We start from the raw sequence: 25,009 nt of genomic DNA, 5'->3' as shown, positions 1-25,009 counted from the left end.
TGATGCATTTTATAGCTGGATCTGGTTTTATTACATTCTGAATTGGACGTTGAAAATGAGCTTATCTCAGCCAGCAGAGAGGTCAAATCACAGTAATGCAAACTCAGTCAGAGACATAGATTTTCACTTGCAACTTGCTTTAACATGTTTAACAGTGCATGAAATGTTGTCTAAAACAAAAAAGAATGATCCATTTTATGGCTGGATCTGTTTTTATCACTTTCTGAAATGGACGTTGAAAATGAGCTTATCTCAGCCAGCAGAGAGGTCAAATCACAGTAATGCAAACTCAGTCAGAGACATAGATTTTCACTTGCAACTTGCTTTAACATGTTTAACAGTGCATGAAATGTTGTCTAAAACAAAAAAGAATGATGCATTTGATAGCTGGATCTGGTTTTATCACTTTTTGAATTGGACGTTGAAAATGAGCTTATCTCAGCCAGCAGAGAGGTCAAATCACAGTAATGCAAACTCAGTCAGAGACATAGATTTTCACTTGCAACTTGCTTTAACATGTTTAACAGTGCATGAATTGTTGTCTAAAACAAAAAAGAATGATGCATTTTATGGCTGGATCTGTTTTTATCACTTTCTGAATTGGACGTTGAAAATGAGCTTATCTCAGCCAGCAGAGAGGTCAAATCACAGTAATGCAAACTCAGTCAGAGACATAGATTTTCACTTGCAACTTGCTTTAACATGTTTAACAGTGCATGAAATGTTGTCTAAAACAAAAAAGAATGATACATTTTATAGCTGGATCTGGTTTTATTACATTCTGAATTGGACGTTGAAAATGAGCTTATCTCAGCCAGCAGAGAGGTCAAATCACAGTAACGCAAACTCAGTCAGAGACATAGATTTTCACTTGCAACTTGCTTTAACATGTTTAACAGTGCATGAAATGTTGTCTAAAACAAAAAAGAATGATCCATGTTATGGCTGGATCTGTTTTATCATTTTCTGAATTGGACGTTGAAAATGAGCTTATCTCAGCCAGCAGAGAGGTCAAATCACAGTAATGCAAACTCAGTCAGGGACATAGATTTTCACTCTCAACTTGCTTTAACATGTTTAACAGTGCATGAAATGTTGTCTAAAACAAAAAAGAATGATCCATTTTATGGCTGGATCTGTTTTTATCACTTTCTGAATTGAACATTGAAAATGAGCTTATCTCAGCAAGCAGAGAGGTCAAATCACAGTAATGCAAACTCAGTCAGGGACATAGATTTTCACTTTCAACTTGCTTTAACATGTTTAACAGTGCAGGAAATGTTGTCTAAAACAAAAAAGAATGATGCATTTTATGGCTGGATCTGTTTTTATCACTTTCTGAAATGGACGTTGAAAATGAGCTTATCTCAGCCAGCAGAGAGGTCAAATCACAGTAATGCAAACTCAGTCAGAGACATAGATTTTCACTTGCAACTTGCTTTAACATGTTTAACAGTGCATGAAATGTTGTCTAAAACAAATAAGAATGATGCATTTGATAGCTGGATCTGGTTTTATCACTTTTTGAATTGGACGTTGAAAATGAGCTTATCTCAGCCAGCAGAGAGGTCAAATCACAGTAATGCAAACTCAGTCAGAGACATAGATTTTCACTTGCAACTTGCTTTAACATGTTTAACAGTGCATGAATTGTTGTCTAAAACAAAAAAGAATGATGCATTTTATGGCTGGATCTGTTTTTATCACTTTCTGAATTGGACGTTGAAAATGAGCTTATCTCAGCCAGCAGAGAGGTCAAATCACAGTAATGCAAACTCAGTCAGAGACATAGATTTTCACTTGCAACTTGCTTTAACATGTTTAACAGTGCATGAAATGTTGTCTAAAACAAAAAAGAATGATGCATTTTATAGCTGGATCTGGTTTTATTACATTCTGAATTGGACGTTGAAAATGAGCTTATCTCAGCCAGCAGAGAGGTCAAATCACAGTAACGCAAACTCAGTCAGAGACATAGATTTTCACTTGCAACTTGCTTTAACATGTTTAACAGTGCATGAAATGTTGTCTAAAACAAAAAAGAATGATCCATGTTATGGCTGGATCTGTTTTATCATTTTCTGAATTGGACGTTGAAAATGAGCTTATCTCAGCCAGCAGAGAGGTCAAATCACAGTAATGCAAACTCAGTCAGGGACATAGATTTTCACTCTCAACTTGCTTTAACATGTTTAACAGTGCATGAAATGTTGTCTAAAACAAAAAAGAATGATCCATTTTATGGCTGGATCTGTTTTTATCACTTTCTGAATTGAACATTGAAAATGAGCTTATCTCAGCAAGCAGAGAGGTCAAATCACAGTAATGCAAACTCAGTCAGGGACATAGATTTTCACTTGCAACTTGCTTTAACATGTTTAACAGTGCAGGAAATGTTGTCTAAAACAAAAAAGAATGATGCATTTTATGGCTGGATCTGTTTTTATCACTTTCTGAATTAGACGTTGAAAATGAGCTTATCTCAGCCAGCAGAGAGGTCAAATCACAGTAATGCAAACTCAGTCAGAGACATAGATTTTCACTTGCAACTTGCTTTAAAATGTTTAACAGTGCATGAAATGTTGTCTAAAACAAAAAAGAATGATGCATTTTATGTCTGGATCTATTTTTATCACTTTCTGAATTGGACGTTGAAAATGAGCTTATCTCAGCCAGCAGAGAGGTCAAATCACAGTAATGCAAACTCAGTCAGAGACATAGATTTTCACTTGCAACTTGCTTTAACATGTTTAACAGTGCATGAAATGTTGTCTAAAACAAAAAAGAATGATGCATTTTATGGCTGGATCTGGTTTTATCACATTCTGAATTGGACGTTGAAAATGAGCTTATCTCAGCCAGCAGAGAGGTCAAATCACAGTAATGCAAACTCAGTCAGAGACATAGATTTTCACTTGCAACTTGCTTTAACATGTTTAACAGTGCATGAAATGTTGTCTAAAACAAAAAAGAATGATCCATTTTATGGCTGGATCTGTTTTTATCACTTTCTGAATTGGACGTTGAAAATGAGCTTATCTCAGCCAGCAGAGAGGTCAAATCACAGTAATGCAAACTCAGTCAGAGACATAGATTTTCACTTGCAACTTGCTTTAACAAGTTTAACAGTGCATGAAATGTTGTCTAAAACAAAAAAGAATGATGCATTTTATGGCTGGATCTGTTTTTATCACTTTCTGAATTGGACGTTGAAAATGAGCTTATCTCAGCCAGCAGAGAGGTCAAATCACAGTAATGCAAACTCAGTCAGAGACATAGATTTTCACTTGCAACTTGCTTTAACATGTTTAACAGTGCATGAAATGTTGTCTAAAACAAAAAAGAATGATGCATTTTATAGCTGGATCTGGTTTTATTACATTCTGAATTGGACGTTGAAAATGAGCTTATCTCAGCCAGCAGAGAGGTCAAATCACAGTAATGCAAACTCAATCAGAGACATAGATTTTCACTTGCAACTTGCTTTAACATGTTTAACAGTGCATGAAATGTTGTCTAAAACAAAAAAGAATGATGCATTTTATGTCTGGATCTATTTTTATCACTTTCTGAATTGGACGTTGAAAATGAGCTTATCTCAGCCAGCAGAGAGGTCAAATCACAGTAATGCAAACTCAGTCAGAGACATAGATTTTCACTTGCAACTTGCTTTAACATGTTTAACAGTGTATGAAATGTTGTCTAAAACAAAAAAGAATGATGCATTTTATGGCTGGATCTGGTTTTATCACATTCTGAATTCGACGTTGAAAATGAGCTTATCTCAGCCAGCAGAGAGGTCAAATCACAGTAATGCAAACTCAGTCAGAGACATAGATTTTCACTTGCAACTTGCTTTAACATGTTTAACAGTGCAGGAAATGTTGTCTAAAATAAAAAAGAATGATGCATTTTATAGCTGGATCTGGTTTTATTACAGTCTGAATTGGACGTTGAAAATGAGCTTATCTCAGCCAGCAGAGAGGTCAAATCACAGTAATGCAAGCGTACAGTCCACAGATAAAATTTCTTATTGATTTTATCACGGTCCGACAGAACGGTTTTACGACTCCTGGCTCCAAGAAGTCTGGATTTTCGTGACAGCTTAAGTTGTTCAGGGGGCCTAGATAGATAAGCAGGAAAACTTCAAAGACATTCCTGCCCAAATACACTCACACACACACATACACCCCCACGAGGCTGTTCCGACAGAAAGAAAATGAACTCATTAAATCCAGAACCAGCACAAAACCAATGTGTTATGTTTTGTAAACTTTGTATCTCATTTCTGACTTTTCTTACCTGTGTAACCTCTCTTATAACCTGTATGCATGTTCTATTTAGGCCTTTGTAAAGCATAAATATTGTAAGGATATGAAAAATTATGGTAATGTACTTCCAACCCCCCCCCATGTTTGGTACCGATGGGTTTCTGCTGACATTTTACAACACATGATGCATAGATCGAGACCATAACTCGCATTGCTTTATTCTTTAAAGCCCTGTATTAAATGCCTGTCCGCATGCTTTAGGCGGACGCTCAAATTTGCATACGAGGAGCCTTGAGACAAAGAAAGGGTTCGCGCGCAAACTTTCCCCTGAAATCATTGGTCAGAATGCTGTACGTGTTGTCACGTGACCCGCAGGTATAAGCACACTTCCCCCCAAACATCTGGGCAGAAAGAGAACGTCCCAAAAAGGAACATCATTGACGGTGGTCCCTTTAAGGGCCACACGGCTCTTCACAGCCGCATGGACTTTCCCGCCACGTTTTCTTTATTTTCCGGCAAAGTAAATTCAGTTTAAAGTTTGCGATCGTGTTCGTCCGAACTGCACTACAAACTTCACGCATCAAAGGACATCAAGAGTAGTTTTCATCACGACGGAAGAGAGACGCATAAGAGAGACCTCCAGACATGGAAGACCAGGTGATTTTAGTCATGCGATTAAGCTGTGCCCCCTTTTATCAAAAAGGTGTGTTTTATAACCTTGGTGGTCCGTAATGGTGCGTGTGGAACTGAAAGTCTTGTCACTCTTTTATCTGAAATCTATACTTCCTAGCTTTACTATTTCTCTTTGCTGTTACACGTTCTTTAGACCCGATATCTCCACGTGGTTTACCTTTGTTTTGTGTTTAATGTATGTTTGTGCGTTTGTTTGTTCGTTACGTCTGACTAGTCAATAAATTCCATTATAATCAAATGAATTGTATTGTTTGCCTCACGAGAAAATGTCACTGAAATACAGATTCCCCTGCCTAGCTATTATAAGTTGTTTAAAACTTTTGAATGATTAATCTACTTCACAAGAAGTAGCAATTCAATTCCCTTTTTCTAAATGAATAGATTACAGCGTCCGCTCGGAAGAGCGGCGGCTCTGCTTGTGTTCGTTTGGTCAAATTGACAATAAATTGATCCGGAATATTATTGATTAATAATAATTCGTTATTGTTGATAATCAATATTCATAATCTGGGAATCCGCTCGGTCGCGCGAGCATGATCATTTACAATCATATGTTTGTTTGACCAAACTGACTGAAGCTTAAGCCGGAATATTAATAATTAAGAATAAACCGTTATTGTTGATTATTAATATTCATAAAATGAGCTAATTTCATGCTACATATATTGGTGGAGAATGCGGGCAGTTTTCCAAACATTTCCTGTGAAACAAACTTTTCAATTCATGGTGATTTATTAAGCGCGCTATAGAAGAAAAAAAATAGGACCGCGAGAAGCATTTCCTTTCTTCAAAACTGGGAGGACGAAAAGCCTCTTTCAGCCATTCTGTTCACTAAACACAGCAGAGAGCTGCCCGTGTAGAGTGTAACAATTTAAACTGCAGTTCATATATATTTTAAATCGATTTTGCTGAGACGCACGTTCTGCAAATCATTTAAATATATTAGTGTGCCTGTCGGAGGAAAATACACCTCTCTCAGCGCTTGTAAGACAGTTTGGAAACCCCAAACCTGTCCGTTTAAAAGGCCTTTATAGCTAGAAAAACTCTAGACTATTTCTCCCGTGGTTTCAAACTGTTAGATTAGCTGCCTAACGTTTAACCTCTTTGCTTCGCCGCCGTGCGAAATTAATTTCAGAACTGCTGGACGGTTCTAAATTAATGTATTTGGGAGCTGCAAGCTTGCCTGTTAACCGCTTTCTGACGAAAGGAATTCTCAGAATCATAAGCGTGTTTTAAATGGTACCGAAATCTGATATGGATGTGAATTCCCATATTTCAGTTATGTTCGTCCGGACCAAATCTGTGTACAAACGTGCACCGCCTCGAGAGACGTCTCGCATTTTATGTTTGTTTGTCTAATTGTAATGGTCGAATATTATTATCAATGTTACGGCAACATGATATAATGACCGCTTGTGCGAATCTTAGTGGTTCGCGCTTTGCCTTCGTGAAGTCAGCCGCATACCAAGTTATGAATGAGAACTCCTCCCATTCATAAATCGGCTCTTTGAGCGCCCATTGACTCCTCGTACACGTAACTCGTGCGCGCGCACGCATGCGTGAATGACGTAGTCACCACCCCAAAGCATAAGATCCGCCTTTCAGGAGGCAGAGTGTGTGACGCGGCTTACATCACAGGGCAAAACCACTCGCTAGCTTCTAACGACTAGTCTTAAGTAAACTAACCCTTCGCGTCTTAATATTACCAAACTGTTAGCACAAGGCTAACCGGATGCGAAGCGTAACAACTTGCTAGCGGCTAACGCCAGCTAATGCTTAAGCAAACCAACCCTTCACATTTTGTATCATTAACAAACTTTAGCACAAGGCTAACCGAATGTGAAGTGCAACTCGGAAACATCTCCCCCTGTCTCTTCATGCTCTTCTCACATCAGTTCCGCCCACCATTGTGTCTCAAGTGGTCTGAAATGGTCAAACAGTTTGGAGTTAATTTGTTTTAATTTCGATTAAGCATTTTATTTTCCCTGTTATCATTTTATCCAAACAATAGTTTAGTTACCCAAGTATAGATTATTGGTCTGTTTTTATTTCTTTTGGTATTATGAATTATTTTGTTACTTTCAATTTTTTTTTATTAATTTTCTGCCTTCTGTCTTTTTCATTTTAATACCGTTGTCCAGTTTATTTTGTTATTACTTGATTTTTAATCAAGTTCCCAATAATCTATTCTAAACTTAGGTCATGTTTAATTTTAATTTTGTTGGTTTTGCTATTTGGGGAATAGCCTTTAATCTCTCTATTATTATCATTAATAGGCATAATTTTTCTTCCCTTTTGATTTTTTTTTACTCCATCTTTTCCTCATGCCTTATTTATTCCCTCACCTCTTAGGTTATAGGGAAAGTATAACTATATTAGGGCAAGTATTAGTCTGAAGCTAAATTCAGAGCTATCAATCTATAGATCCCACATCTGATCAAAACATGTTGGGCTAACCCATTAATGTTTGTAGATGCCCCTGAATACTAAGGCACTCTTTCTACTTTTTCTAAGCCGTCCTGTACTGCTTTTACCTATAGGGGATTATTATGATTATTCTTTTAGATTCTTTTATGCCGATTTAATTTTCCTTTAGCCTCCCTCCATCACAGGGTGATAACCTTCTCTATCCATCAGATACTACAGCATACTAAGATGCCTACTCCAACTGGCTCGCCCAGAATAGTAGATCCATAGTACTGCCCGTATCCGGACCCGAGTCCTCTGTGCTTGTGTGGTTAAGCATACAGGTTATTCAGGTTGCAGATAAAAAGATTGGGTTCATCTGTCTGACATAACTGACCCCTGCTGAAGGATGCGTTAGATACCTTGGCGTTTTGTCTCTCCGGCTTGTGTGGATCACAGTGGCATCAGCAATCGTACTCCAAGAAGCACCATCCGTGTCAACTGGCATACGATCAATCTTGGTTAATTACCCTGTCATGATTCCACACACGTGCCCGCCTGAGTGAGATTGGCCACCTCATTCTACAGGCCTAGAGCGGCACCGGAATCATCAGGCAAAACCCAATTTTGAATCATGCCAGGCGGTCAGTGACTTTCTTGAGTGCTACGTATTGTGCTAAAAGCCTACGCTGTGTGAGTTCACAACCGAGTTACATTATAGGCAAGTGATCTGATAGCGACTGCAGTAGGAGTTGGGGAAAGTCTAACCAGATAGCACGCTCTTGCGACCTTCATCTGATTGCCTTTCACTCACCACCAAGTGTAAATAGCATGTAAAACCTAGTCTAAACCTAGCCCACTACAGGACTATAAAACGAACATTTTAGACATGCCCATAGGTTTTGCTATTCTCTCTCTCTCTCTATCTCTCTCTCCCTCGTTTCTCATCCTTGTCTGTCTTTCAGTTTTATTTCTATTCATATTTACTGATATCCATATTAGTATTTTCTTTCATTTTTCTTTCCCTGTACACTCGTTCATCCGAGCGAGGTGCCTTTTAACTTATCGTTAGTATTATTCATTTTTGTTTTTTGGGGTTACTGTTATTTTTATTTACTTAATTATTTTTATTTACTTTGACCTGCTCAGAGACCACGCTATTGAGAACCACCAGGGTGATTTAAATAATTGATTGATAATTTGCACAGCCTGGCGCATGACTAAAAGCCTTGAGGCCAGTACGTAGATATCAACTGTTATCTAGTCACCCAAATTCGACATCCGAATTGTCCGGCCCCCAGTGGATCCTTAGAAGGACCAACGTCTAGCCGGCACATACCCCTTAGCTGACAACCCTGTCAGACTAATAATATAGCACAATGCTAACATCCACTCGATTTGGCCATGTGGGTCTCTCTCTCTCTCCCTTGTGATCTCTGTCTCACCCAACAGACCAGCATGTCAAGTGCGCCCAGCCCGCTGCTCACTGGGACCAACTGGAGGCCTGGTTAAGTGCTTAACCCACAACCTCCTGCCCAACGACGCCATGGAGCTGCAGCGGCCTAGCAGAGAACAGCTGGACGTCTGCATTAATCCGCTGAGGGCGAACGACCTAGCCCGGAGCCATGACAGCCAAGCCCAGACTCAACTCTCCAGGGTCCTGACACACCTCACCCTTGCACAGGCCAGACCCATAGGAAAGGGTCTCAACCAGCTGGAGCATCGAGCCCAGGACGCCTGCAAGACGACGAGGGAAAAGGACGCCGAACTTCTGGAGCAAATGGACGGACTACAGCGCCCCGATGGAGCTACAAGCGGACAACGGACACAAGGAGCGACGAGAGGAGAAAGCCAAAGATGAACTGAGTGTAAAGCTACAAGCTGAAACACTATTGTAAAGAGCAGAACTAAAGACAGTGAAGCTCGGGTCAAAGCCTCTAAAGTCAACGGCTGAGGGCCCGAGCAAAATTCCAACACGGAACCCAACAAAGAGACTTTTAAGCATGAACCTACCAGAGTTCACCCAGAACTGTCACATTTCTACAACCCATGTGACTATCCGAAAGGGGAAGTGCCGCAGTCAGCCCAAAGGCCAAGACTGAATAGACCAGCAGAGGGGGGTGAATCCAACTCATACCGCCCCGCCAGCCAGCATTCCAGCAACGCCCATCAGCAACACAGGGCCAGGACTCCCTCCAATGGGGTCCCCCACGACAGACACCATCTGTCAGCCAAAGACTTTGAACCAGCTGGCCAGGGAAATGCCAACTTTCACCCCAAACCTTGCTGAAGGCGACGACACGCACTCCTAATTTTAAGACATTGACTTTTACACAGAGGCCAAGTGCCACTCTCTGTGACAAACTGTATCTGCTAAGAATTACTTCGAGCCGTGAGGCAAGAAGTTTCCTGAATCAACAGCGCCGTGCCATCAAAGCAGATTACGAGCCGATGCAAGAGCTCTTACTAGAGTGTTTTACCTGACCCCGTGTCAGAGTAAGGACTGATTGTCGCCATGGGTCTCAGAACAGCCACGAGACCTCACAAGCATACTGCAGTCGACTACACCAACCCTACTTCAAGACAGGAAATGAGCCACGGACGGAGGAGGATTTCAACTTCCAGATCCTCTCTCTCCCAAAAACCTGCTTTCTGTGGTGAGTCCGCACTCGGGCAATGCCCTGCCCCCACGCCCTGACCACCCAACAGCGGCAGAGTTTAGCTCATAAAATCTGTTCAAAACAAAGACTGCTTTGAAAGACTGTCAAACACCTACAAGCTACCCTGTCTCAGAGTCTCATCCGGAGCTGACTTTAAAAGGCACGCTACTGTTTCCCAGCCGCAAGACTTCCAACAGTGAGTTAAAGCCTTTCTCCGCCAGCAGAGGACAGCACCGCCAGGAAGGCGCGTGTCCCAACACCAGACATGATGCTCAGAGACACACTGGGACAAACCACTCACCACAAGCAGCCCAAAAGGAGCCTAACAGCAACCAAGGAATGAACAACCTGCAGTAGCTAGGAGCTCAAGCAACCAGCATCCAGCTAGTTACACGCCAGAGAAAGCCAAAGGTGAAAACCTGACACCAAACAATGGCACAGTGGCGTCATGAGCAGCAGAACTGCTAAAAAGCTTGAAGGGGCCCTACAGGAAGTCAAGCCAGACTCCTTATGACTAGAGGGGGGTCCAAAACCATTTACCCCCCCCTGAACACCTGCTTTCTGCTCCATCCCCGCAGAGTACTGCGAGTCCAACACAAGCTAAAGACTGTGTATCTAACTGCAGCATCACGCTTCCCCCAAGAAGCAGCCAGTGTCACCATGCTTGCAACCTCAGGTACCAGGAAACACTGGTCTGGTTGTCTGTTTACCTCCTGAGCCACAGCCCACCAACCAGCCACACCTGCGTACAAACAACTGCTCAGGCCCCTGCACTTCAACTCTTGGGGAACCTGACCAAAATGGCGTGGCAACAACGCGCTACTTGGCTGTAACCGTGGAGATGAAAGAAAGATGAAAAACACGCGTCAGCACGGGAGCAGACCTCACAATAATGTCATCATTCCTGTTTGAGTAACTCAAAGCAAGAGCTCAGAGACTAAAACGAACACTTAAATGCCAACCAGGCAGGCTGATAGTGCAAATCATACAGCCAAACTGAGGTTCAACTCGCATACATCGCTCCCATTCAAGTAACGACTGTCCCCATGACTGCAGTGCACCCCGTGTACCCGTCGCCAATGGGCACATACCTGCTGCTGAATGGTAAAGATCCGCTGGATATGTTTGAACCTCTTTCGAACTTTGAACCCCTTTAAAATCTGGGCCCAAGTGCGAGAACTCTCTCACAGCCGTCAGGTCAACCCCAACAGACTGTCAGGTCACCGAGGTCGCGGGAAACTGCTGGAACCCGCGAGAACCCAAACTCAACAACATAGAGGGGGTCAAGGTCGCTACTCTGCAGCCTTCAAACCAGCTAGCAACCCCAACGCTTGCTGCCCCAGGCCTCAAAGGGCTTAATGTTGAATAACCGGACTGTGAATGACATTGTACTTGCACTGTGAGCAGACAACCCAGCAGCCATCAGCCTCGCACGGTGCGACACTCCGCCTGAACACACCCCCAGACCTGTGTTCAACTCACAAGCATACACACTACGGTCCAAATGCTGAACTCTCACACATGACAACTGCCAACAGCATTTGCACATTGAACTTGAATCGGAATGGCGGATGGGTGACCCATCCCATCCTAACTCTCACGGCCCCGCCGCACGACGTGACATCAGAGCTAATAGCCTGATACATCTTCAGGCATATATATAGACACCTTTAACGACTGGTGATAGGCACCCACACTTCTCACAGCCAACAACAATGGCTGTCACCCTCAAAAGCCCCACTCAGGCCAGACCATGACAGAGGTCTGCTCCGTCATCAGCAAACAAGACTCTGTGGTGCCAGCCTATACAAACAGGTGCTCTATATGGCTCTCCATACGAAAGGCCGAACTCTAAACCATACATTGGGTTTTCTTCCAACCAACAACAGAAGGGGCATAAAACTGGGCCTCAACCTGGAAGCCATACCCTAAATTGTACTGTCCTCATGAACAGTATATGTCTTGTGTAATAGCTGCATGGCAACTGACATAAAAATCCCCAAAGACTACCTACTGGGACGATTGGTCAGCTACGAGTTCCATGACTTTGAACTCTTGGGCCAATTAGTGGCCTCACCCTACATGCAACGACACCAGAGGGGAGCTTAGAAAACACAGACTATACTGTTCCATTCCAGCTCGCCACACTCACGCCTGTCTTACCAGTAAACAAAGAACCGGTAGGCAGAAGTGAGCTCACAGAGGACTAACTCCTTGCCTTGTGCCCAGCCACTCGTCACCCCATCACTAACATGGATGAAGACAGGGCACTTTCCTCAACAGAACAGACATGCTGAGGCCACACAGGATGAGGCCAACCGACAAACGTCAGCACATCCTGTATAACTACCACGGTGCCCTCACTAAAGACTTTTTAGACTGCAAGTCCCACTGACCTTCACATGGCAATATCCAACTCCATGCTGGAAAAAGGACATCGGGCTATGCAACAACCTGCTTGGCACCCATCTGGCCCATCCTCAAGCCCAGGGTCAAAAGGGTGCCTGACCATAGAAAGCTAAATCAGCAAATGCCATTGTCACAAGGGCCAATGACATCACTGGAACAGGAAGTGCCCAGAATTCAAGGACCAACCATCTCCTCAACGCTTGATGTGGTCCCCGCCTTCTGGACAATACCTGTACATCCAAATAAGCTAGCTTTCACCTTGAACAACAGACACTAAATGATCATGAGGTGCCCCGTCGGCTAGGCCAACTCACCAGCCGAAAGCAACACCCTCCTGAACAAAGCATATCCCGATGCTTATGTTAGAGGTAACCTCATCTACGTTGATGACATCCTTAATGAAAGTACCACCGTGTCTGGCCACTCAAAGGAGATAGACCATGGCCTGCAACAGTTGACTGTGGCTAGCGCAAAGACTACCGCCTAGCAAGGTCTCTGTACTGAGCGGCTCCCTAAAGGGGTGCAACTACTCCAGACACGTCATTAAGAACTGTTCAAAGACTTCTCGACCCGTGACCACCCTGTCAAAAAGGGCTGTCCTTCTGTTTGACGGAAGGTCAACAGCTGGCCACGATTGAAGTGAGACAACGTCTGGGCATATGCAAGTAAGACACTCCTTGCGCCAGAAGGCAAATACTAAGACTGTGTAACAACATCGCTCTGCACGGTGGGTGCCATTTCAACGGCTATTCTCCAACTTCTTTGGAGCACTAAAACCATCATAGACACCTGCCACCAACCTGTCACGTTACTGAACAGTCAGCACATCCGGGATGGCATAAAGACTAACGCCAGTACGGCCATGTGGCCGATGGCCCCCTAGGGCCACTGTATTGACACTTGTTACACCTTAAGCCACAAATCCACGCTGGGTAACAGCATAGCTGTTTACCAAGACTGTACAACTGACAGACAATTTGCAACGCTGTAGAGGAGGAACCCCAGCCACCTCTGCCAACCTGTCATTCAAGTACTCCCAAGTACTGGGATGAGAATGCGTGCCAAGGTATGCCCACAACCTGTGTCGATGGATGCTCCCACAACCACCGCAGTATGCAGAAATGGCAGCCACCATTGTAACCCTTCAAAGCACAGCAGCCCATGACATCAGAGTGCACTTAGCTGCAGACTCCAACTTGCTAGACTCTGTTTCACGTTCCACCTCCCAGGGGGGAAACAAAAGGCTTCAGAACTGCCCACCACAAGCCCGTGAAACGTCAACACTTTTTCTTCTTCCCAAGTAGGCGACCACAACACTGACAACCACATCATGGTCGTCTACAGAAGAAGATAAGAACAATTCAAACTTTCAGGCACTGACAAGGACCTGAATGACTGGACCAATGCCCTTACCAAGAAGGTGGATCACACGGTGGACCATGGTCACCACCCAACCAAAACCCCGAGATCTGGCAGCTGTAATCGGCAGCCAACAACCCTGCCTAGCCTAAGCTGCCACATTCAATCTCACCAGCCCGACAAATGTCGACAAACGACATTGCGACCACATAGGCGTCTGACACCTCACGTCAGACCAGGTTTATTTTTACCTTTACTTTGTCTCTTGTTGTTTTGTTTTGTTTCCACCACTCACCCCACCTACCACCCGATCCTTCTGTCTGACCTCAGCTTCAACACAGATGTCACTCAACACCTCCTACATCTTAAGAAAAACAGGTGCGTGTGAATCATTTTTGGGTTGTCCCTGAAGACCCCACGACACCGCAGTTCGTGCTGCCTCAGAGCCAGAGGGGGGTAATGCTAATGTACTGACCCTGCACACAGCAAAACATGCCCAGGGCGCTGATTCACCGAGCATCACAGCAACACAGAGAAACCATCCTCTCATGATCAGACAACCAGATGGATCGGGCGGGACACTTCCATGGGCTCACAAGGAGCAACAATTTTTTTTTTTTTTTGTGTTTTTTCTCTCCTTCGCTTTCTCTTCCCCTTGAACTCATATGCCAGTACACCAAATGGGTAGAGTGTCTCTCAGCACCGACGACACAGCCCAGACCATGGCATATCTTCTGATGATGTAAACAACTTGGACAGAGGCACCCACCCTGCACTACCAATATCACACAGGAAGGGCAAAGACTCCTGGTTGTATACGCTCAGCTGCATAGCAGCCAACCCTCAAACCTACGTATCACAACCAGAGTAACAAACACTGGGCCACAAGCCAGGAAAGGGGGTAGAGACCCTGCAACCGGTGTCACAGTGGAATGCCCAGCCAAGCACAGTCATCACAGACACCACCTACTCTGTCCCCTGTTCCCTCTCTCTCTCTCTCTCTCTCTCTCACTTCCTTTCCTACACAGGATACAGCCACGATCCTGTACCTCAGTCTCACCAGAAGACCACTGCAACCTCACAACTATACTCCTCTATCACTCATCTCTGGAAAACTGCGGAACAACTACCACTCCGTGCCTCCTGACAACAGGGAAGCACACCTTAACAAGGGCCTCGCCATTCAATAAGATGCAAGCACCAGTGGACAAGTGCACCCCTGACCTCCCCCTCAAAGCTTTCCTGCGTGAAACCAGGAAAGGGGGGAAAGAGCATGAAGAAACTAAGTCAAAACTGCTTGAGTCTAAGCCACGACTCGTCGACCCAGCAACGGAGGTCGAAAGAAACTCACCTCCAACCCATCCTGTACGTCAAGTTAGATTTCAACCAACAAGGTTTTTCCGAACCTTCTTCGTTGCAAAGGGGGGATATATGTAGCGTACAGTCCACAGATAAAATTTCTTATTGATTTTATCACGGTCCGACAGAACGGTTTTACGACTCCTGGCTCCAAGAAGTCTGGATTTTCGTGACAGCTTAAGTTGTTCAGGGGGCCTAGATAGATAAGCAGGAAAACTTCAAAGACATTCCTGCCCAAATACACTCACACACACACATACACCCCCACGAGGCTGTTCCGACAGAAAGAAAATGAACTCATTAAATCCAGAACCAGCACAAAACCAATGTGTTATGTTTTGTAAACTTTGTATCTCATTTCTGACTTTTCTTACCTGTGTAACCTCTCTTATAACCTGTATGCATGTTCTATTTAGGCCTTTGTAAAGCATAAATATTGTAAGGATATGAAAAATTATGGTAATGTACTTCCAACCCCCCCCCATGTTTGGTACCGATGGGTTTCTGCTGACATTTTACAACACATGATGCATAGATCGAGACCATAACTCGCATTGCTTTATTCTTTAAAGCCCTGTATTAAATGCCTGTCCGCATGCTTTAGGCGGACGCTCAAATTTGCATACGAGGAGCCTTGAGACAAAGAAAGGGTTCGCGCGCAAACTTTCCCCTGAAATCATTGGTCAGAATGCTGTACGTGTTGTCACGTGACCCGCAGGTATAAGCACACTTCCCCCCAAACATCTGGGCAGAAAGAGAACGTCCCAAAAAGGAACATCATTGACGGTGGTCCCTTTAAGGGCCACACGGCTCTTCACAGCCGCATGGACTTTCCCGCCACGTTTTCTTTATTTTCCGGCAAAGTAAATTCAGTTTAAAGTTTGCGATCGTGTTCGTCCGAACTGCACTACAAACTTCACGCATCAAAGGACATCAAGAGTAGTTTTCATCACGACGGAAGAGAGACGCATAAGAGAGACCTCCAGACATGGAAGACCAGGTGATTTTAGTCATGCGATTAAGCTGTGCCCCCTTTTATCAAAAAGGTGTGTTTTATAACCTTGGTGGTCCGTAATGGTGCGTGTGGAACTGAAAGTCTTGTCACTCTTTTATCTGAAATCTATACTTCCTAGCTTTACTATTTCTCTTTGCTGTTACACGTTCTTTAGACCCGATATCTCCACGTGGTTTACCTTTGTTTTGTGTTTAATGTATGTTTGTGCGTTTGTTTGTTCGTTACGTCTGACTAGTCAATAAATTCCATTATAATCAAATGAATTGTATTGTTTGCCTCACGAGAAAATGTCACTGAAATACAGATTCCCCTGCCTAGCTATTATAAGTTGTTTAAAACTTTTGAATGATTAATCTACTTCACAAGAAGTAGCAATTAAATTCCCTTTTTCTAAATGAATAGATTACAGCGTCCGCTCGGAAGAGCGGCGGCTCTGCTTGTGTTCGTTTGGTCAAATTGACAATAAATTGATCCGGAATATTATTGATTAATAATAATTCGTTATTGTTGATAATCAATATTCATAATCTGGGAATCCGCTCGGTCGCGCGAGCATGATCATTTACAATCATATGTTTGTTTGACCAAACTGACTGAAGCTTAAGCCGGAATATTAATAATTAAGAATAAACCGTTATTGTTGATTATTAATATTCATAAAATGAGCTAATTTCATGCTACAGCAAACTCAGTCAGAGACATAGATTTTCACTTGCAACTTGCTTTAACATGTTTAACAGTGCATGAAATGTTGTCTAAAACAAAAAAGAATGATGCATTTTATGGCTGGATCTGTTTTTATCACTTTCTGAATTGGACGTTGAAAATGAGCTTATCTCAGCCAGCAGAGAGGTCAAATCACAGTAATGCAAACTCAGTCAGAGACATAGATTTTCACTTGCAACTTGCTTTAACATGTTTAACAGTGCATGAAATGTTGTCTAAAACAAAAAAGAATGATCCATTTTATGGCTGGATCTGTTTTTATCACTTTCTGAATTGGACGTTGAAAATGAGCTTATCTCAGCCAGCAGAGAGGTCAAATCAAAGTAATGCAAACTCAGTCAGGGACATAGATTTTCTCTTGCAACTTGCTTTAACATGTTTAACAGTGCGTGAAATGTTGTCTAAAACAAAAAAGAATGATGCATTTTATGTCTGGATCTATTTTTATCACTTTCTGAATTGGACGTTGAAAATGAGCTTATCTCAGCCAGCAGAGAGGTCAAATCACAGTAATGCAAACTCAGTCAGAGACATAGATTTTCACTTGCAACTTGCTTTAACATGTTTAACAGTGCATGAAATGTTGTCTAAAACAAAAAAGAATGATGCATTTTATAGCTGGATCTGGTTTTATTAATTCTGAATTGGACGTTGAAAATGAGCTTATCTCAGCCAGCAGAGAGGTCAAATCACAGTAATGCAAACTCAGTCAGAGACATAGATTTTCACTTGCAACTTGCTTTAACATGTTTAACAGTGCATGAAATGTTGTCTAAAACAAAAAAGAATGATGCATTTTATGGCTGGATCTGGTTTTATTACATTCTGAATTTGACGTTGAAAATGAGCTTATCTCAGCCAGCAGAGAGGTCAAATCACAGAAATGCAAACTCAGTCAGAGACATAGATTTTCACTTGCAACTTGCTTTAACATGTTTAACAGTGCATGAAATGTTGTCTAAAACAAAAAAGAATGATGCATTTTATAGCTGGATCTGGTTTTATTACTTTCTGAATTGGACGTTGAAAATGAGCTTATCTCAGCCAGCAGAGAGGTCAAATCACAGTAATGCAAACTCAGTCAGAGACATAGATTTTCACTTGCAACTTGCTTTAACATGTTTAACAGTGCATGAAATGTTGTCTAAAACAAAAAAGAATGATGCATTTTATGGCTGGATCTGTTTTTATCACTTTCTGAATTGGACGTTGAAAATGAGCTTATCTCAGCCAGCAGAGAGGTCAAATCACAGTAATGCAAACTCAGTCAGAGACATAGATTTTCACTTGCAACTTGCTTTAACATGTTTAACAGTGCATGAAATGTTGTCTAAAACAAAAAAGAATGATGCATTTTATGTCTGGATCTATTTTTATCACTTTCTGAATTGGACGTTGAAAATGAGCTTATCTCAGCCAGCAGAGAGGTCAAATCACAGTAATGCAAACTCAGTCAGAGACATAGATTTTCACTTGCAACTTGCTTTAACATGTTTAACAGTGTATGAAATGTTGTCTAAAACAAAAAAGAATGATGCATTTTATGGCTGGATCTGGTTTTATCACATTCTGAATTGGACGTTGAAAATGAGCTTATCTCAGCCAGCAGAGAGGTCAAATCACAGTAATGCAAACTCAGTCAGAGACATAGATTTTCACTTGCAACTTGCTTTAACATGTTTAACAGTGCATGAAATGTTGTCTAAAACAAAAAAGAATGATGCATTTTATAGCTGGATCTGGTTTTATTACTTTCTGAATTGGACGTTGAAAATGAGCTTATCTCAGCCAGCAGAGAGGTCAAATCACAGTAATGCAAACTCAGTCAGAGACATAGATTTTCACTTGCAACTTGCTTTAACATGTTTAACAGTGCATGAAATGTTGTCTAAAACAAAAAAGAATGATGCATTTTATGGCTGGATCTGTTTTTATCACTTTCTGAATTGGACGTTGAAAATGAGCTTATCCCAGCCAGCAGAGAGGTCAAATCACAGTAATGCAAACTCAGTCAGAGACATAGATTTTCACTTGCAACTTGCTTTAACATGTTTAACAGTGCAGGAAATGTTGTCTAAAATAAAAAAGAATGATGCATTTTATAGCTGGATCTGGTTTTATTACAGTCTGAATTGGACGTTGAAAATGAGCTTATCTCAGCCAGCAGAGAGGTCAAATCACAGTAATGCAAACTCAGTCAGAGACATAGATTTTCACTTGCAACTTGCTTTAACATGTTTAACAGTGCATGAAATGTTGTCTAAAACAAAAAAGAATGATGCATTTTATGGCTGGATCTGGTTTTATTACATTCTGAATTGGACGTTGAAAATGAGCTTATCTCAGCCAGCAGAGAGGTCAAATCACAGAAATGCAAACTCAGTCAGAGACATAGATTTTCACTTGCAACTTGCTTTAACATGTTTAACAGTGCATGAAATGTTGTCTAAAACAAAAAAGAATGATGCATTTTATAGCTGGATCTGGTTTTATTACTTTCTGAATTGGACGTTGAAAATGAGCTTATCTCAGCCAGCAGAGAGGTCAAATCACAGTAATGCAAACTCAGTCAGAGACATAGATTTTCACTTGCAACTTGCTTTAACATGTTTAACAGTGCATGAAATGTTGTCTAAAACAAAAAAGAATGATGCATTTTATGGCTGGATCTGTTTTTATCACTTTCTGAATTGGACGTTGAAAATGAGCTTATCTCAGCCAGCAGAGAGGTCAAATCACAGTAATGCAAACTCAGTCAGAGACATAGATTTTCACTTGCAACTTGCTTTAACATGTTTAACAGTGCATGAAATGTTGTCTAAAACAAAAAAGAATGATGCATTTTATAGCTGGATCTGGTTTTATCACATTCTGAATTGGACGTTGAAAATGAGCTTATCTCAGCCAGCAGAGAGGTCAAATCACAGTAATGCAAACTCAGTCAGAGACATAGATTTTCACTTGCAACTTGCTTTAACATGTTTAACAGTGCATGAAATGTTGTCTAAAACAAAAAAGAATGATGCATTTTATGGCTGGATCTGGTTTTATTACATTCTGAATTGGACGTTGAAAATGAGCTTATCTCAGCCAGCAGAGAGGTCAAATCACAGTAATGCAAACTCAGTCAGAGACATAGATTTTCTCTTGCAACTTGCTTTAACATGTTTAACAGTGCATGAAATGTTGTCTAAAACAAAAAAAAAATGATGCATTTTATGGCTGGATCTGGTTTTATTACATTCTGAATTGGACGTTGAAAATGAGCTTATCTCAGCCAGCAGAGAGGTCAAATCACAGTAATGCAAACTCAGTCAGAGACATAGATTTTCACTTGCAACTTGCTTTAACATGTTTAACAGTGCATGAAATGTTGTCTAAAACAAAAAAGAATGATCCATTTTATGGCTGGATCTGTTTTTATCACTTTCTGAATTGGACGTTGAAAATGAGCTTATCTCAGCCAGCAGAGAGGTCAAATCAAAGTAATGCAAACTCAGTCAGGGACATAGATTTTCTCTTGCAACTTGCTTTAACATGTTTAACAGTGCGTGAAATGTTGTCTAAAACAAAAAAGAATGATGCATTTTATGTCTGGATCTATTTTTATCACTTTCTGAATTGGACGTTGAAAATGAGCTTATCTCAGCCAGCAGAGAGGTCAAATCACAGTAATGCAAACTCAGTCAGAGACATAGATTTTCACTTGCAACTTGCTTTAACATGTTTAACAGTGCATGAAATGTTGTCTAAAACAAAAAAGAATGATGCATTTTATAGCTGGATCTGGTTTTATTAATTCTGAATTGGACGTTGAAAATGAGCTTATCTCAGCCAGCAGAGAGGTCAAATCACAGTAATGCAAACTCAGTCAGAGACATAGATTTTCACTTGCAACTTGCTTTAACATGTTTAACAGTGCATGAAATGTTGTCTAAAACAAAAAAGAATGATGCATTTTATGGCTGGATCTGGTTTTATTACATTCTGAATTGGACGTTGAAAATGAGCTTATCTCAGCCAGCAGAGAGGTCAAATCACAGAAATGCAAACTCAGTCAGAGACATAGATTTTCACTTGCAACTTGCTTTAACATGTTTAACAGTGCATGAAATGTTGTCTAAAACAAAAAAGAATGATGCATTTTATAGCTGGATCTGGTTTTATTACTTTCTGAATTGGACGTTGAAAATGAGCTTATCTCAGCCAGCAGAGAGGTCAAATCACAGTAATGCAAACTCAGTCAGAGACATAGATTTTCACTTGCAACTTGCTTTAACATGTTTAACAGTGCATGAAATGTTGTCTAAAACAAAAAAGAATGATGCATTTTATGGCTGGATCTGTTTTTATCACTTTCTGAACTGGACGTTGAAAATGAGCTTATCTCAGCCAGCAGAGAGGTCAAATCACAGTAATGCAAACTCAGTCAGAGACATAGATTTTCACTTGCAACTTGCTTTAACATGTTTAACAGTGCATGAAATGTTGTCTAAAACAAAAAAGAATGATGCATTTTATGTCTGGATCTATTTTTATCACTTTCTGAATTGGACGTTGAAAATGAGCTTATCTCAGCCAGCAGAGAGGTCAAATCACAGTAATGCAAACTCAGTCAGAGACATAGATTTTCACTTGCAACTTGCTTTAACATGTTTAACAGTGCATGAAATGTTGTCTAAAACAAAAAAGAATGATGCATTTTATGGCTGGATCTGGTTTTATCACATTCTGAATTGGACGTTGAAAATGAGCTTATCTCAGCCAGCAGAGAGGTCAAATCACAGTAATGCAAACTCAGTCAGAGACATAGATTTTCACTTGCAACTTGCTTTAACATGTTTAACAGTGCATGAAATGTTGTCTAAAACAAAAAAGAATGATGCATTTTATAGCTGGATCTGGTTTTATTACTTTCTGAATTGGACGTTGAAAATGAGCTTATCTCAGCCAGCAGAGAGGTCAAATCACAGTAATGCAAACTCAGTCAGAGACATAGATTTTCACTTGCAACTTGCTTTAACATGTTTAACAGTGCATGAAATGTTGTCTAAAACAAAAAAGAATGATGCATTTTATGGCTGGATCTGTTTTTATCACTTTCTGAATTGGACGTTGAAAATGAGCTTATCCCAGCCAGCAGAGAGGTCAAATCACAGTAATGCAAACTCAGTCAGAGACATAGATTTTCACTTGCAACTTGCTTTAACATGTTTAACAGTGCAGGAAATGTTGTCTAAAATAAAAAAGAATGATGCATTTTATAGCTCGATCTGGTTTTATTACAGTCTGAATTGGACGTTGAAAATGAGCTTATCTCAGCCAGCAGAGAGGTCAAATCACAGTAATGCAAACTCAGTCAGAGACATAGATTTTCACTTGCAACTTGCTTTAACATGTTTAACAGTGCATGAAATGTTGTCTAAAACAAAAAAGAATGATGCATTTTATGGCTGGATCTGTTTTTATCACTTTCTGAATTGGACGTTGAAAATGAGCTTATCTCAGCCAGCAGAGAGGTCAAATCAAAGTAATGCAAACTCAGTCAGGGACATAGATTTTCTCTTGCAACTTGCTTTAACATGTTTAACAGTGCGTGAAATGTTGTCTAAAACAAAAAAGAATGATGCATTTTATGTCTGGATCTATTTTTATCACTTTCTGAATTGGACGTTGAAAATGAGCTTATCTCAGCCAGCAGAGAGGTCAAATCACAGTAATGCAAACTCAGTCAGAGACATAGATTTTCACTTGCAACTTGCTTTAACATGTTTAACAGTGCATGAAATGTTGTCTAAAACAAAAAAGAATGATGCATTTTATGGCTGGATCTGTTTTTATCACTTTCTGAATTGGACGTTGAAAATGAGCTTATCTCAGCCAGCAGAGAGGTCAAATCACAGTAATGCAAACTCAGTCAGAGACATAGATTTTCACTTGCAACTTGCTTTAACATGTTTAACAGTGCATGAAATGTTGTCTAAAACAAAAAAGAATGATGCATTTTATAGCTGGATCTGGTTTTATTACATTCTGAATTGGACGTTGAAAATGAGCTTATCTCAGCCAGCAGAGAGGTCAAATCACAGTAATGCAAACTCAGTCAGAGACATAGATTTTCACTTGCAACTTGCTTTAACATGTTTAACAGTGCATGAAATGTTGTCTAAAACAAAAAAGAATGATGCATTTTATGGCTGGATCTGGTTTTATTACATTCTGAATTGGACGTTGAAAATGAGCTTATCTCAGCCAGCAGAGAGGTCAAATCACAGTAATGCAAACTCAGTCAGAGACATAGATTTTCTCTTGCAACTTGCTTTAACATGTTTAACAGTGCATGAAATGTTGTCTAAAACAAAAAAAAAATGATGCATTTTATGGCTGGATCTGGTTTTATTACATTCTGAATTGGACGTTGAAAATGAGCTTATCTCAGCCAGCAGAGAGGTCAAATCACAGTAATGCAAACTCAGTCAGAGACATAGATTTTCACTTGCAACTTGCTTTAACATGTTTAACAGTGCAGGAAATGTTGTCTAAAACAAAAAAGAATGATGCATTTTATGGCTGGATCTGTTTTTATCACTTTCTGAATTGGACGTTGAAAATGAGCTTATCTCAGCCAGCAGAGAGGTCAAATCACAGTAATGCAAACTCAGTCAGAGACATAGATTTTCACTTGCAACTTGCTTTAACATGTTTAACAGTGCATGAAATGTTGTCTAAAACAAAAACGAATGATGCATTTTATAGCTGGATCTGCTTTTATTACATTCTGAATTGGACGTTGAAAATGAGCTTATCTCAGCCAGCAGAGAGGTCAAATCACAGTAATGCAAACTCAGTCAGAGACATAGATTTTCACTTGCAACTTGCTTTAACATGTTTAACAGTGCATGAAATGTTGTCTAAAACAAAAAAGAATGATCCAGTTTATGGCTGGATCTGTTTTTATCACTTTTTGAATTGGACGTTGAAAATGAGCTTATCTCAGCCAGCAGAGAGGTCAAATCACAGTAATGCAAACTCAGTCAGGGACATAGATTTTCACTTGCAACTTGCTTTAACATGTTTAACAGTGCAGGAAATGTTGTCTAAAACAAAAAAGAATGATGCATTTTATGGCTGGATCTGTTTTTATCACTTTCTGAATTGGACGTTGAAAATGAGCTTATCTCGGCCAGCAGAGAGGTCAAATCACAGTAATGCTAACTCAGTCAGAGACAGATATTTTCACTTGCAACTTGCTTTAACATGTTTAACAGTGCATGAAATGTTGTCTAAAACAAAAAAGAATGATGCATTTTATAGCTGGATCTGGTTTTATTACATTCTGAATTGGACGTTGAATATGAGCTTATCTCAGCCAGCAGAGAGGTCAAATCACAGTAATGCAAATTCAGTCAGAGACATAGATTTTCACTTGCAACTTGCTTTAACATGTTTAACAGTGCATGAAATGTTGTCTAAAACAAAAAAGAATGATGCATTTTATGGCTGGATCTGTTTTTATCACTTTCTGAATTGGACGTTGAAAATGAGCTTATCTCAGCCAGCAGAGAGGTCAAATCACAGTAATGCAAACTCAGTCAGAGACATAGATTTTCACTTGCAACTTGCTTTAACATGTTTAACAGTGCATGAAATGTTGTCTAAAACAAAAAAGAATGATCCATTTTATGGCTGGATCTGTTTTTATCACTTTCTGAATTGGACGTTGAAAATGAGCTTATCTCAGCCAGCAGAGAGGTCAAATCACAGTAATGCAAACTCAGTCAGAGACATAGATTTTCACTTGCAACTTGCTTTAACATGTTTAACAGTGCATGAAATGTTGTCTAAAACAAAAAAGAATGATGCATTTTATGGCTGGATCTGGTTTTATTACATTCTGAATTGGACGTTGAAAATGAGCTTATCTCAGCCAGCAGAGAGGTCAAATCACAGAAATGCAAACTCAGTCAGAGACATAGATTTTCACTTGCAACTTGCTTTAACATGTTTAACAGTGCATGAAATGTTGTCTAAAACAAAAAAGAATGATGCATTTTATAGCTGGATCTGGTTTTATTACAGTCTGAATTGGACGTTGAAAATGAGCTTATCTC

At 40.7% G+C, this 25,009-nt stretch overlaps 1 long non-coding RNA gene across 2 annotated transcripts in view; it reads left to right on the top strand.

Moving 5' to 3' along the window:
* Window positions 1-4,669: 4,669 nt before the first annotated feature.
* The window catches only part of LOC147846246 (uncharacterized), a 63,108-nt gene continuing 42,768 nt past the window's right edge, over window positions 4,670-25,009 (top strand). Inside the window, exons 1-2 of one of the 2 annotated variants that reach the window (XR_015478320.2) lie at window positions 4,670-4,928; window positions 8,823-16,124. This is a non-coding gene — a long non-coding RNA (uncharacterized LOC147846246). Of the gene's footprint in view, window positions 4,929-8,822; window positions 16,204-25,009 lie in introns of both variants that reach the window. The other variant, XR_015478319.2, reaches the window with a different exon arrangement.

The sequence above is a fragment of the Danio rerio genome, chromosome 2, assembly GCF_052040795.2.
Source record: "Danio rerio strain M-AB ecotype USA chromosome 2, GRCz13ab, whole genome shotgun sequence".
NCBI classification, from domain to species: domain Eukaryota; kingdom Metazoa; phylum Chordata; class Actinopteri; order Cypriniformes; family Danionidae; genus Danio; species Danio rerio.
The sequence above is the reverse complement of the archived record's forward strand: the minus strand, read 5'-3'. Positions and strand labels throughout refer to the sequence as shown.